The sequence below is a fragment of the Xiphophorus hellerii genome, chromosome 11, assembly GCF_003331165.1.
Source record: "Xiphophorus hellerii strain 12219 chromosome 11, Xiphophorus_hellerii-4.1, whole genome shotgun sequence".
Lineage (NCBI taxonomy): Eukaryota > Metazoa > Chordata > Actinopteri > Cyprinodontiformes > Poeciliidae > Xiphophorus > Xiphophorus hellerii.
This window is the reverse complement of record NC_045682.1, coordinates 16876014-16888707: the sequence shown is the minus strand read 5'-3', so window position 1 is coordinate 16888707 and position 12694 is coordinate 16876014. Positions and strand designations below refer to the sequence as shown.

Below are 12694 nucleotides of genomic sequence, written 5' to 3'. Positions count from 1 at the left end.
CTTCTATCACCTGTTGTATTTTGACTGTGCTCTGCTTCACTCACTCAGCAACAATAATGTTTAGAATGTTGTTTCAGTGAATTTTACTGCGTTTGTTTTTAAAGAGTGAGAAATACTTTGAGTTACTACAGAAGAGCCCTCTCTTTTTCTGACCATGCTTGACTGGGTTGTATCGAGAGAGCTACCATGTTATAACAACATACCTAAACATACGTAGCTTTACCGTTCCTTATCTGGAAAACTGTCTAAATCCGTACGCATGTCTTCAGAAATTTTTATTTGCCTCTTAATACTAATTTGCTCCTGCTAAAGATTTTAACAATGGGGCAATTACATGACAAGTTTAACATTGTACTTAAAGCTCATTTGATCAGATGGTTTCAATTAATTGCGTGGAGATGAGCAAAACTTTTTGAACGATTAAGCAATTAACATTAGCTAAGCTGATTACAAAAAGCTTACTGCTTCAGTGACCAATAGGGTCGGCCTGCCACTATGAACTTCAGCTTAAAGGGTGAAATAACCTTGATTGTTAGGATGAAACCACAATCTGTAGACCAAACTCTGGTATTCCACGTCACACACAGTATTCCATATCAATGGTAAAAGTGATATGAATTCCATCTATGTTTCTTCATATGGATGAAGTTTCACTACCCTAAACTTGTAGGTGTTCCCAACTCCAAAATTAGCTGTAAAACTAACATGTTTAAACAAAGTAAAAGTCAAAAGCTTTGATTCAGTGCCTTTCTGTTCAGTGTCTGTTACGTGGTTGCTCATGAAATGTGTTTTCAGTTTTATGAATGAGAAATAACCCTTAATAGAAGCTACAAATTATTATTATTTGTCTTTTAAACAACCTTAAATTAGTGTAAATGAATTTGGCTATTTTGGGTTTTTGATGAACATGAAGCTACTAATCAGACGCCAACTTTTGAGTTGTGACTGACAGTAGCGACTGCATTGAACGGCATTAATATTTAACTTCATGCCTTAAAGACTGCTACAGTTACTTAAAAGCAAATCAGGGGTTTCTTCAGGTCTAACGTCTTCAGACCAAATTATGCTGAATACAGGTGGAGCGACTTCCTCTAGATGAGAAAGTGACTGAAGGCTGATAAAGAGAGAGCAGAAAAGAACAGGCTTCTCATGATGTACATGAAATACTCTGCATATATTATCCTTTTCTTTGCAACTTTTACAGGACATTTTGAAAAGCATGTCTGCAGATCACATAAAAAAATATGCTTCTTCTTTGTTGGCGTTAAAATACCTTTGTTCTTTACCTTTGCCACATTTGCCACCTTCTTGTCTCTCTGGTTTTAATTTAGATATAAATCTTAAGCAATCCCTGCTGTTGTCTATGGAAGCTGCCTTTTCTCTATACTGCCCAGAGGACTAAGCCTTTGAAGCCAGTTGACTTGGCAACCTCCGCTGTGATATTACGTTACAATCTGAGCTTAGAAAAGACGGATCACTTCTAATTGTACAAAAATAAAGACATCTCAAGTTTTTCAAATGTCACATCTGTCAGCCAGTGCCAATATAAATCAGACAATAGCCGGTCTTGTTGAACCATCAGCCCAGAGCGCAAAATGTTTTATTCACGACCACATAACAGGCAAAAGAAATAATTGAGACGCTAAAACAAATATTGACGTGTACAGCCAAGTGCAAATTTCTGCTTTTTACATAACTGGAACATTTACGACCAAGCGATGAGAAGTAATTTAAACATGCCTGCAGGATACTTGCATCTGCGTTTCCTTTCCAAATTACTTTAAAAAGGAAACTCTGGGAGGGTGAAGGGGGGGCGGTGTTATTGTTTTACTCTGATGAAAAGATATGTCCTCTAAGGACAGAGAAGGCAACGTCTACAGGAATTCTGCTCACACTGCTAAAGCACGATCACACAAAGCCCAATGACGTTTTCTGCCTTTTATTAATTATTTTTTTTAACTTGCTCAGGAACTCCGGGTCACAGAATAACAAAAAAAACAAAACAAAAGCATTAGTCGATTTGACAGACACACGGTTTTCCCGCTCGAGAAGAAGTGAAAATAATTGCATTGCTCACGCTGCAGATTGCGACACCCTCAGGAGCCAGTGACACACACAATTTACTCAGCTGCAATACAAAATTAAATAAAGACAGCTAAAGTTTCTCTTCTCTTACAGAAACCCTTCAGGACTTCCAAATAACCTCCACTATCTTTGGCCCAAGAAGGAAAAAAAAAAAAGAAAACTCACCAGGTTACCAAGGCAACAGCTTGGTGAATGATGTTTTGCCCACAGTGTCTTACGGACAGACGAGCATCATCACACTTATGAAAGTCACCAAGAAGCGGTGAATTATCGTCTTCATTTGCGCTCGTTACCTTTTCCATGGTCAAAACAGTAAACAAAATGTCATCTTCAAGATGTGGAGTGGCTGTGGAAAGCTTTAATTACCCATATATGCTTGCACCAAAAAACCCATTAGTGCTCCACCCTTTCATCCACACGACTCGCAAATGAACCAAGCATGCCGAGTCACGAAAAGTGCATCCGCCGTCCAGCAGAATACCCTTTAAGTCTATCTTTTCCAGCTTATCTGGATCCACGGCGAAAAATACAGCCAAGCGCCGTCTTTCCTCGAGGAACTAAAATTGCTTCTAGTCCTCTGCCAGCTTTAATCGTAAGTCATATATCAAATATTTGTATTCCGTTCTCACAGCCAATAAATAAATAAAAAAATCAAGTTAGGGAAAGGCAGCGTTTTTTTTTACGGTTTTAAATACGGCATTCATCATCGACACTGTTTCGGGTCTCGGATGTCTGACATTTGCAAAGTGTCTCATGACCTGCAGACATTCTGTCTCTGGTGTGCGGCTGGACCTAAAATTAAGATGTAGTCTCCTTGGAAAGGCTGACATTTGGAAACTTTTCCATTTGCCTTAAGCTCAGACAGTACAAAAGACACACTGTGTCTTGTGAAGGAACGCATAACCCTTGAGTTTTTTTAGTCGAATTTGTCACATTACAACCCTCAAATTAGATGATTTTCATGAGATTTTATGTGAAAGACTAACAGCAAGAAGCGCGAGACTGTGACGTGGAAGAAAAAGGGGTTTCAAGCATATTTACCCCCCTTTACTCTGTTATTGATAAATAATTCTAAATGTAACAAATTGCCTTCAAAAGTACACTTTTCAGATTTTATCTGTAAAACAATTTGCACCATTATACATCACTGGTTGTAGTTTGACAAAGTGTAAGAAAGTTCAAGGAGAATTAATGCAGGGCAAGGAAAATGCAATATTATGTTCCCTCAGCCTCCAGTGTAAAATGTATTTAACTTGGAGAAAAATGGCTACCCATACAAATCAATACATAATGAGATCAATCCCTACTGTAACTACAGCGCAGACGTGCAGGTTTCAAACGTTACTCTAAAAATACCGGAGTAAAGGATTTAACTGTGGATTTATTATTTTTAGCGAGTCATTATGCGATTGTGATTTCTCACTGCCTTCCTTCTAAAGAACCGCACAGCGTGAGGCGCTGGATGCGCTGACAACGGCTTCTAAGAACGCTTAATATTAGAGAGGGAGGGCTCATGAATTCATTTAAAAGCGAGGGCGCTAAATCCCCAAAAATGTTCCTCAAATTTACATTCCTTTCATCATGTTCAGAAGAATGCAATCCCACCACCGTGAAAAAGGTCCAAATCTCAGTACAGAATGGGGGAAGAACAAAAAATGACAAGAATATGTTAAACCGTGCCGCTGGGGAACAAGACGATGATATTTCTGCTCGTGTTTGTTTTTATCCCTCCTCTAATTTATTGAGATGTGCATCTTCAAAAAAAAATCCTCCTGATCAAGACTCTTCTGTTTCTGTACAAACTACAGAAATTATAGTCCTGGAAGAATATTTGTCCAGGAATAAAGCAACTACTGTGTCAAGACAACACTAACCAGCTTGCATACAAAGCTAATTCTTCCTATGTGAAAAGAGATTGAATGATTTGTTTAACATAAATGCTGAAAGCATTGAGACCAGAGCCCGATGGAGAATAAATTAAAAAAGGAAAAGTTATTCAAGTTTCAATAATAATCCAAGACAACAGAAGCAAACACAAAGTTCAGTTTTTAAATGAAGGTCTTTGCTATTAAGGGGAAATTTCCAAACCTAACGGTTGGGTCGCCCTTAGCAACAACTGCAACCGAATGTTTTGCAGAAACTTGCGATGAGTCATTTACAGCTGTGGAGGAATTTTTGCCCACTCCATCTTCACAGAATTGTTGTAATTTAGCCACATTGGGGGGAGTTTTCCAGCATGAACTGCCTCTATAACGTCGTGCTGCAGCATCTCAGAAGGATTCAGGTCAGGACTTTGACTAGGCTACTCCAAAGTCATTTTGTTTTGCTTCAGCCGTTGAGAGGTGGACTTGCTGGTGTGTTTTGGATCATTGTCCTGCTGCAGAACCCACGTCAGTTTCATCTTGAGGTCATGATCAGATGGTCAGACGTTCTTCTTTATGGTGTTTTGGTCCTCAGTGGAATTCATGGCTCCATTTTCTTCCAGGTCCTGAATCAGCAAAACAGTCAAAGTCCCACAACAATGTTTTATTGTTGGTATGATGTTTTTTTTTTCTGATATGTGGTTTAACTTTCACACCAGATGTAATGGGACACATGCCTTCCAAAGGTCTTTGTCCCATCAGTCCAGTGAACGTTTTCCCAAAAGTCTTGGGGATGATCAAGATGTGTTCACAAAAAATGAAAACAATGTTCCTTTTGCTCAGCAGTGGTTTTGGAACTGTCATGCAGAGTTCAAAAACCCAGTCTCTTTCTTATGGTGGAGGCATGACCTCCGACCTTAACTGAGGCCAGTGAGGCTGGCACTTCTTTAGATGTTATTGTTGGGCCTTTTGTAACCTTTTCGATGAGTCCTCTCTGCGATCGTACTTGGGTGTTGGAGCGGCCACAAAACACTTTTGAATGACACCCAACTTTTTATGAACTGTGCCATGCTGCAGCCAGCTGCAAACTGTTCAAAGAAACATAAACAAACCGTCATCCTCCTCCTACTACTTCCTGTCGTCGTCTTCAGTGTTTCTGCCAGTAACATTTTGTCAGGCAGGTCCTATTTAAGTGATGTCTCAATTAAGAGCAAGTGTGGCATTAATCAGAGCTGGCTGTGGCTACAAACAGTGAATGTAGGTGTGATAAACCTACAGTTATGTTTTAACATGGAGAGGCAAACACTTTTTAACACAAGGCCACGTAGGTTTAGATTTTTTTTCTCTAAATAGTAGACACCTTCATGTAAAAGCTGCAGTTTGTGCTTACTTTTCTTGTCTATGACTGATGTTTAAATTGGCTATCAGTCAAACACTTAAGTGTGACAAACATCCAAAAATTAGAAAATCAGGAAGGGGGCTAATACTTTTCAACACCTCTGTATCTCCACTTCTTTGTCTGCACAAACTCTGCGTAGCTTTCTTTTTATCTTGGTTTGTTCCACCTCTCATCATCTGTTATCTCCCCTCAGAGCTCAGTGTTCAATGACTGACGTGATTGTGGTTCAGTATATGCAGGGCCTCTCATAATTACACACCGTTATCATAATCATTTAAAGGCTGCTGCTGCTGCTGCTAATTTAGCCCAGCGCCTGCTTTACCAGAACGACGGAGACACATATAGAGACTTCCAAGCTAGCCTCTTCTCTTCTCGCCTTTTTTCAGCATAAACATGAGACATTTGCAGAGTGAACGGTAATAACATCGTCTTGCTCTGAGAGCCAAAAGCGCACACCCGACGCACAAAGAAGCAACAAAAAACTGTTTTTGTTTTTTTTTTCTCCCCAAACACGGAGGAAGATATTACTCTCATTTATTTTGTAATCACTTGAGATGCTTTGGTTTTTACTGCATCATGCCTCCATGTGCCTGAAGGAACAATAATGCAAATGCAAACCCCGGCAACAATCTGCCTCCGTCTTTGCCACATTTCGTTTGACTGCACGTGCGCACCGACTTCAAAGAACAGAGATGACAGTGGCTGGGAAAAAAAATAAAAAAAGTATTCATTCCCCTTATAAGGTGAATGCATTTTGTCCTGCAGGAACCACAAACTGCATTGTATTTTAATTGGATTTTATGTAATAGACCAAGACAAAGTATAAAGTGAATTGTTAATGGCTGTTCAGGTTATTATGAAAATGTAAAAAATCTGAGAGATATGCTCTCTCCCCTGAGTTGACACATAATAGAGCCTCCCTTTGCCTTTAGGCTCCCAGGTTTGTCCATCTCAAAACATCTCTGATTATTCTTCATTGCAGAATAGCATAAGCTTGAAGAGTCATAACATCATTCAGATCTTGGCCTGGCCTGTTGTAACGTGTGACCACACGTTTACCTAAACCTTTCCATTGCAGATCTCTCTGTATGTTTTGTTCTGGACTATTTCCCCACTGGAAGGTAAACCTGTAACCCCGTCTCAAGTCTTTTGCAGCCTCTAATAAGTTTTCTTCCATGGATACAATGTATTTAGCTCCATCAATCCCATAAACCCTGGTCAACATCCATGTTCCTGCTGAAGATGTGCATTCCCACAGCACAATGCTGCCACCACTATGTTTTATAACTGAGTTTGGATGGGGGGTGAAAGTAGTCTCTTATTAGAACACCTTCTAATGCATGTTTACTGTGTTTCCCGACAATGCTTGTTGTAAACATTTTTTCAAGAATGTCTTTCTTCCAACTACTGTTTCATCACTTCATGTTACTAAAAACTGCTTTACATAGACTGAGCATTAAATAAAACACGTCTTTTAATTAATACAAATAAAATATTAAATACTTATCAAATATAGAGGGAAAAAAAACACTTGTTTGGTTGTTGTTAGCTGCTAGTTCTCTCTAGGTCGCATAAAAAGAAGAGAAGATTATGGTGCAAATCAAGATTAGCAGATTTCATGTGGATGCAGTTTCCCTCCAGAGCTATTGAGCTCTGCTGCTCCTCCAGAGTCGCCATGGGTCCCTGTTTTTTTTTTTTTTTTAAAAAGGTTGAAAACCGGTGTTCTAACAATCTGCTATGCAAGAATCCATCCCACCTTGTGGTAGTGTGCATGCGCACATTGATGCTACGTCACAAACTGCTTACTCAGCAGATTTCTTATCAAAACATCCTACCTGTGGAAGTTTTGTTTCGTCTGTTTTTTTTAAAAAACTAAACCGTGCTAAAAAGAGCATGTTGGTAGCGATGTGAGATTGAAGCTGTGTCTATGGTGTAATATTAGTGTATATTAAGCATATACTATCATTTCAGATGCACAGTGACCTGTGCAATCCAGTGGACACATTGTGGCTGTGCTGCATTTGATAAAGTCATATAATGTATTGAGGCGCAAAAAAGAGTTGTAGTGAACTGTATTTGTAGATGTCTGTGTTTAATTTGATTTCAGTAATTTATTTCCCCGGTGTGACGCTGTTTTATTCTTACAAACACCTCTGTATTTAAAATATTTTTTAAAAGGTAGGATATTATCATAAAAGGATTAGTGCAAATATCTACGATAGCTTTTCATTTTAAGCAGGTAGGACATTCTGATGATGAAGTGCTATTTTTGTGTTTTTGTTGTGCATGTAAAGCGTTCCAATGCTATTCTAAGCATAACTCCTAAGATTCCACTTCAGTCCCGTCACTTAAATGATGTTATTAACACAGCCTGCTGTAGTTTTCGGTTTGTAAAAGTGACGGTAGCAGTTTTGGACACGTAGCACCGACAGGTAGACATAGCTATCTATCCGTGCTACAGTAGGAAAATCTGACAAGGTAGCACTGATAGACAGAACACCGGCTTCTCTTCACCGTTATGCACCACATTGTGCCGGTCTATCACATAAAATCACCATAAGACACATTGATGTTGTTTTGTTGTGACTCGTCGATAAATGCTAAAACTTCAAGAGGTATAGTTACTTTTAAAAAAAAAATCTTCCTGAAAGCCTTCCATCTTTTTAATAGAGTGATGTTCCAGCTTCAGAAAGATCTGCTCAGTCTGCTAGCTTGCTTGCAGTGGGCAAGAAATCTGAACAGCATTTTGTTCCCCACACAACAATTTAGTGTGAAGGAAAACATGGTGGTGGTTTGGGGATGGGAGGTGAGGGAGGGGGGCTCCATATGTCCAAACTGGCTAAGCCATTTAGTTGTGGTCACACTCATGAGTCCAGGATCATCATGTTTCGTGCAGACTGAGAGCTGGCCGTGCGGAACACCATACGGCTGTGTGTTCTGTCACACTGAAAGGTGTGGTAACAACAATGGAGAGTTGCAGAAGGGACAAACTGCCTGAAACATTTGCAAGCGGGAAAAGCGGTGAAATTCTCCTAAGACCTCAAACTGGACGGTGTCCAGTAATTAAAACGAGAACGTGGCCTCTGACTCCGGCTGGTTGAAAATCAGGAAAAAGATTAAGCTAAAATTCGAGCAATAACGTAGCTCCCTCTGATATGCGGGCTACATTTTAACCTCTGTACACTTCAGACTGAAATTAGGTGATGATTAAAAGCCACCGTGACGTCACCCGCAGCCTTAAGGACTTAACGACCTATTTTGAAACCTCTGCATGCAGCATTCTTGGATGTTTTTCAGACAGAAGATGTTCAGAGGGCAGAACTATCTGAATACCTGAAAACTCATTTAGAAAGTGGCAATGACACTTATGAGGAAAGAGTTAAGTGCTCCTGCCAATAATGATATTACATTTTAAGCTTAAGTACAATTTAGGCGTACATGGAGCCTTGTAACATGTAATAACAAAATAATTGCAGTAGTATACAGCCTAAAAAATAATAATAATAACAAAACCAGTGGGGCAATCATTGGGAAACTTTATTAATATTTTTTACAGTCCTTTTAGCCAATAGGAAGTTTTTAGTCAACTTCTGTAACTTTTAAAAAGGTAAGGACAAAAAAAGAGATGAATCACTGACTGTTTCTTTCTGCACAGTCACTTTATATGTCCTGGGTTTTCTCTGATGCTCCTCTCTCTGTAGTTCACCATACTGGCTTTCTACTGGACTTTAGTTTATGTCCTCGGAATAATTTCTGTCTTGCTATGGATCAATAATTTGTCATACTAGTAGAATCCACCAAATTTATTTATTTATTTTTTATTAAAACTCTCTGGCTAATTCAAAAAGTTTGCAAACCGGCCCACAGCATCACAGGCTCTCCGCCGTGTTTGACAGTAGACACGAGGTGCTTTTCCACAGATTCATCCATTGTTTGACACCAAACCCACTTGCAGAGTTTATGACCAAAACGCTCAATCATTCCAGTCTGACCAAAGCACACTCTGAACAGAAAAATGTATCTTCTTACATCACTCTCAAAGAACATAGTGTCTAATGATTGGTATGGAGACTTTGTGATCTCTCTTTGCTGGAGGGCTATAACAGTGAGCTATAAAAATATATTTTACCTCCCTTACCAAACTCTGTGTGATATAAATATATGGTTCCACTACCAGCCTGTGACCCGTGCCTAGAAAAGTGGGCCTCTTTGTAATATCGTGTTTGTACCCCAGGGGAGAAAGAAAGTAATGAATCACCAACAGGAAGATTCTAAAATACCTAATCAACTCTAAATATGTAAATATGAATAAAACATGATACAGTTCCATTTATTTTAACGAATCTGTTTGAGGGAATACAAGTGACTTTGTTGATAATATTAATCCTTTAATGTTTTCCCCACTGGAAAAGTGCAGTTAATTAATGGTTAGCATTTTCTTAATCTTTGATTGTGAGCTGCTAATTAAAGACGACTCTATTTAAGGATTTTCTTTGCGGAGCTTATGGAAAACATTGAAATCTTTTATCACAAACAGCTTGAAACATTAAGATGGACATTTAAGCATGTATGTGATTCAGTGTTGGAGTCAGTTGGCAAATCAAGACAGCTTCAACAGCAGGAAGACAGTCTAAATGTTATGAGGGCATGTTCTTTGTTTGCATTGTCTTAGCTGACCCATTTTCTACATAGTTTTCATGAGGGGGGTTGGGGGGCGGCTTCTGTCATCAAGTGGATGTTAAAGGCAGATCTTAATGTTACAAATACATTATTCTAGCAGGGCACCGTGCTGCTTCTGTGTCCAGTGACAACACACAACATGCAGGGGCAGCAACGAAGGAAAGGCACCCAAAGAGGCAAAGAAGGGAGCAGACATGTCTCTTGTCATTATGCGTTTAAGTATATCAATAAGATGCGCCTGAAATTCTCTTTAAGGTGTCTTCTGTAATAAAAAAAACAAACTTGTGAGCAAAGAAACGTCAGAAGTATGAGCTAAAGAGAGGTAGTGTTGCAAGGTTGGGGTGAGGGAGAGGAGGTGTGGGGGGGCAGACAGCTTTAACGAGGGGTGGGGAGGTTTATTCCAAGGTTAACTTAGCCTCCGCTCAACAGTCTTCTCTCATGTTGCGGCATCTCCTCTCTGACGGGCTGCATGGCACGCGGGGGTCAAAGCACGAGACCGGAGTTGGGACGAACGCGCTCGTGTTTTATTATTTTCTGTCAACATTAAAGCCAAAAAAAAAAAAAAGAGAGACAGAGAGAGAGAGGAAAAGAACGTCACGCGCGCTACGTTAATTGCCTATTAACAGAAAGTAACAATTACCCGCACGAGCCACAGTGTCGCATTCCGCTGCCATCAGAGCACAAAGCAAAACAACCAAACAGATGAAACAATTATTTAACGCGTAAAAAAAAAAAAAGACACGTTCTCTAACACTACTTGTTTCCCGAGCGCAAACGAAACGCAGCAGGCAGGGTGCGCATGCAGCGCCGCATCCTCGGTCCAGCACCGTCTCCACTTTAGCCACGGAGACCTGTTAAGCCATCAATTATACTGCGGTAGCTCCACGAACGGCAGTTGTTGCATGTTGAATGAAACATCGCTGCCGAGGACGTCAGGAAACGTCTCCCGCTGTCATTCGGACCTGAACGTTAACGAAACTCTTAAAAATAAATAAATAAATAAATAAATGTAAAAAAAAAACACGAGACATTCAGCGGCACAGGTAAAGACGAGCATTGAAAAAATAAATAAATAAAATAATTAATTAAAAGAATCTGAATCTCACCCGCAGCACTGAGGGTTGCGTTCCTGCCGTTTCTTCTCCCTCCTTGGAGTTAATGAGGTTCTGACGCTTAGTCCGTCTGATTTCACTCTCAACTGTTATCATCCACTGGGTATGGGTCTTTTTTTTTTCTCCCTTTTTTTTTTTCTTTCCAGCGGTGAAATAGGGGATAATTTGGCGTGCTTTCGCAAAGCTCTGCCCTCTTCAAACTAACCTTCCCGCCCCCCTCCTCCTCCTCCTTCCCTGCTCAGATTGGTGCTGGACAGGAGGGGTAAACCCTGGACCCGGGGGCTGGTTTAGAGGCGCTGATTTGTCAAGGCGATCAGAACCCACATGGACACGGTAGTGGACCGTCTGCGAGAGGGTTTAACCGAGCAGCTTGTCACTGATGCTCCCGACAACTAGAGGACCCTTAACCCCCCTCATCCACCCTCCCTCCTCCTTGTTGTGCGCCTGTGCGCAGCAGCAGCCTCTCAGACGTGAAACGGCGGTGAGTGGGCCCACTTACTCCGTGGGCTTTGGCGGTCTGAGCTCTGACGCAGGTGCCCAAAGGTTCAGCCTGGACTGACAGAGATGCCCAGCCTTAGAGCTGCTGCTGACAGTGATAAAGTAATCTCATCTGAGTCAGTGCAGCAGCAGGAAATGGGAGCTGATTATCCCCCACTTCGTGACCTTGGGGTGCTGCTATCTCATCAGAGATCCTGGCAAAAAAAAAGAAGAAAAAAAAGTGGGGACAGCGAGGAGAGGGGAAATATGAGAGACACCTCACTTTTGTTTCCCTGTGCCCAAGGTGCCCTCATGAGGGAGGAGGTAACAGCACCTCTAACCCGCTGCTCACACAGCAGCAAATGGCAAGAAGCTGTGTTTGCTCTGTTCCAGCTCCCAGGTGTGTTTGTGCGAGCAGCAGACCCTGACCTGATTTTGTTCTACGCTATGAACACAGATATGTCACAACTGTCAAGAGAAGCAACAACTGATCCACATGACCTCTCAGCCAGATTTCAGCTGGCATTAAAATGGCTGTGTGGTTATAGGAGGGGGATTTCTGCAAACTGCTGCAAGAGTTTAGGCACCAATGTGTCCTCAGAGAGGTTATGTAGATAAACCGATGCTCCAAAAGAAATATGAATGTATCTTTGGAATGATCTTTATTATATGTTCAAATTAACGTCCTAACATCAAAATGACACCATAGTAATATCTTCGTGATGCGGCTTATATCAGCTCCGACTTCTACATATTTTCTTTGGATTAGAAATTTAGTGTAGATAATGACTGATAAATGCTTTAAGATTAAATATTAGCAAGACAGATGCAGAAAGTTCAAATGTGTCCTTGTTGTGGCTGATTTTATGATTGTTTCTCTTAGAGGACTAGTCTAAATACGATTATGTGTTTAGAAGCAATAGAGTAAAGTGACATTTATTGAAAATGTATACAGAATAACACAGTTCTGGTCATCTTGAAGATGATATTCATTGTGGACAAAAATTTGAACTGGTTGTAAATTTTCTCTGTTCTACAACACCAAAACAAAATGGGCCAGCAAAAAAAAAAGGTCACTC

The 12694-nt window shown here is 40.4% G+C and overlaps 1 protein-coding gene across 3 annotated transcripts in view; it reads right to left on the bottom strand.

The window, feature by feature from the left end:
• The window catches only part of gabra3 (gamma-aminobutyric acid type A receptor subunit alpha3), a 138377-nt gene extending 126824 nt beyond the window's left edge, over positions 1 to 11553 (bottom strand). For 2 of the 3 annotated variants that reach the window (XM_032576865.1, XM_032576867.1), the window contains exon 1: positions 11133 to 11552. The gene's annotated coding sequence lies outside the window, so the exon portion shown is untranslated. Of the gene's footprint in view, positions 1 to 11132 lie in introns of all 3 variants that reach the window. The other variant, XM_032576866.1, reaches the window with a different exon arrangement.
• Between the last annotated feature and the right edge of the window lie 1141 nt (positions 11554 to 12694).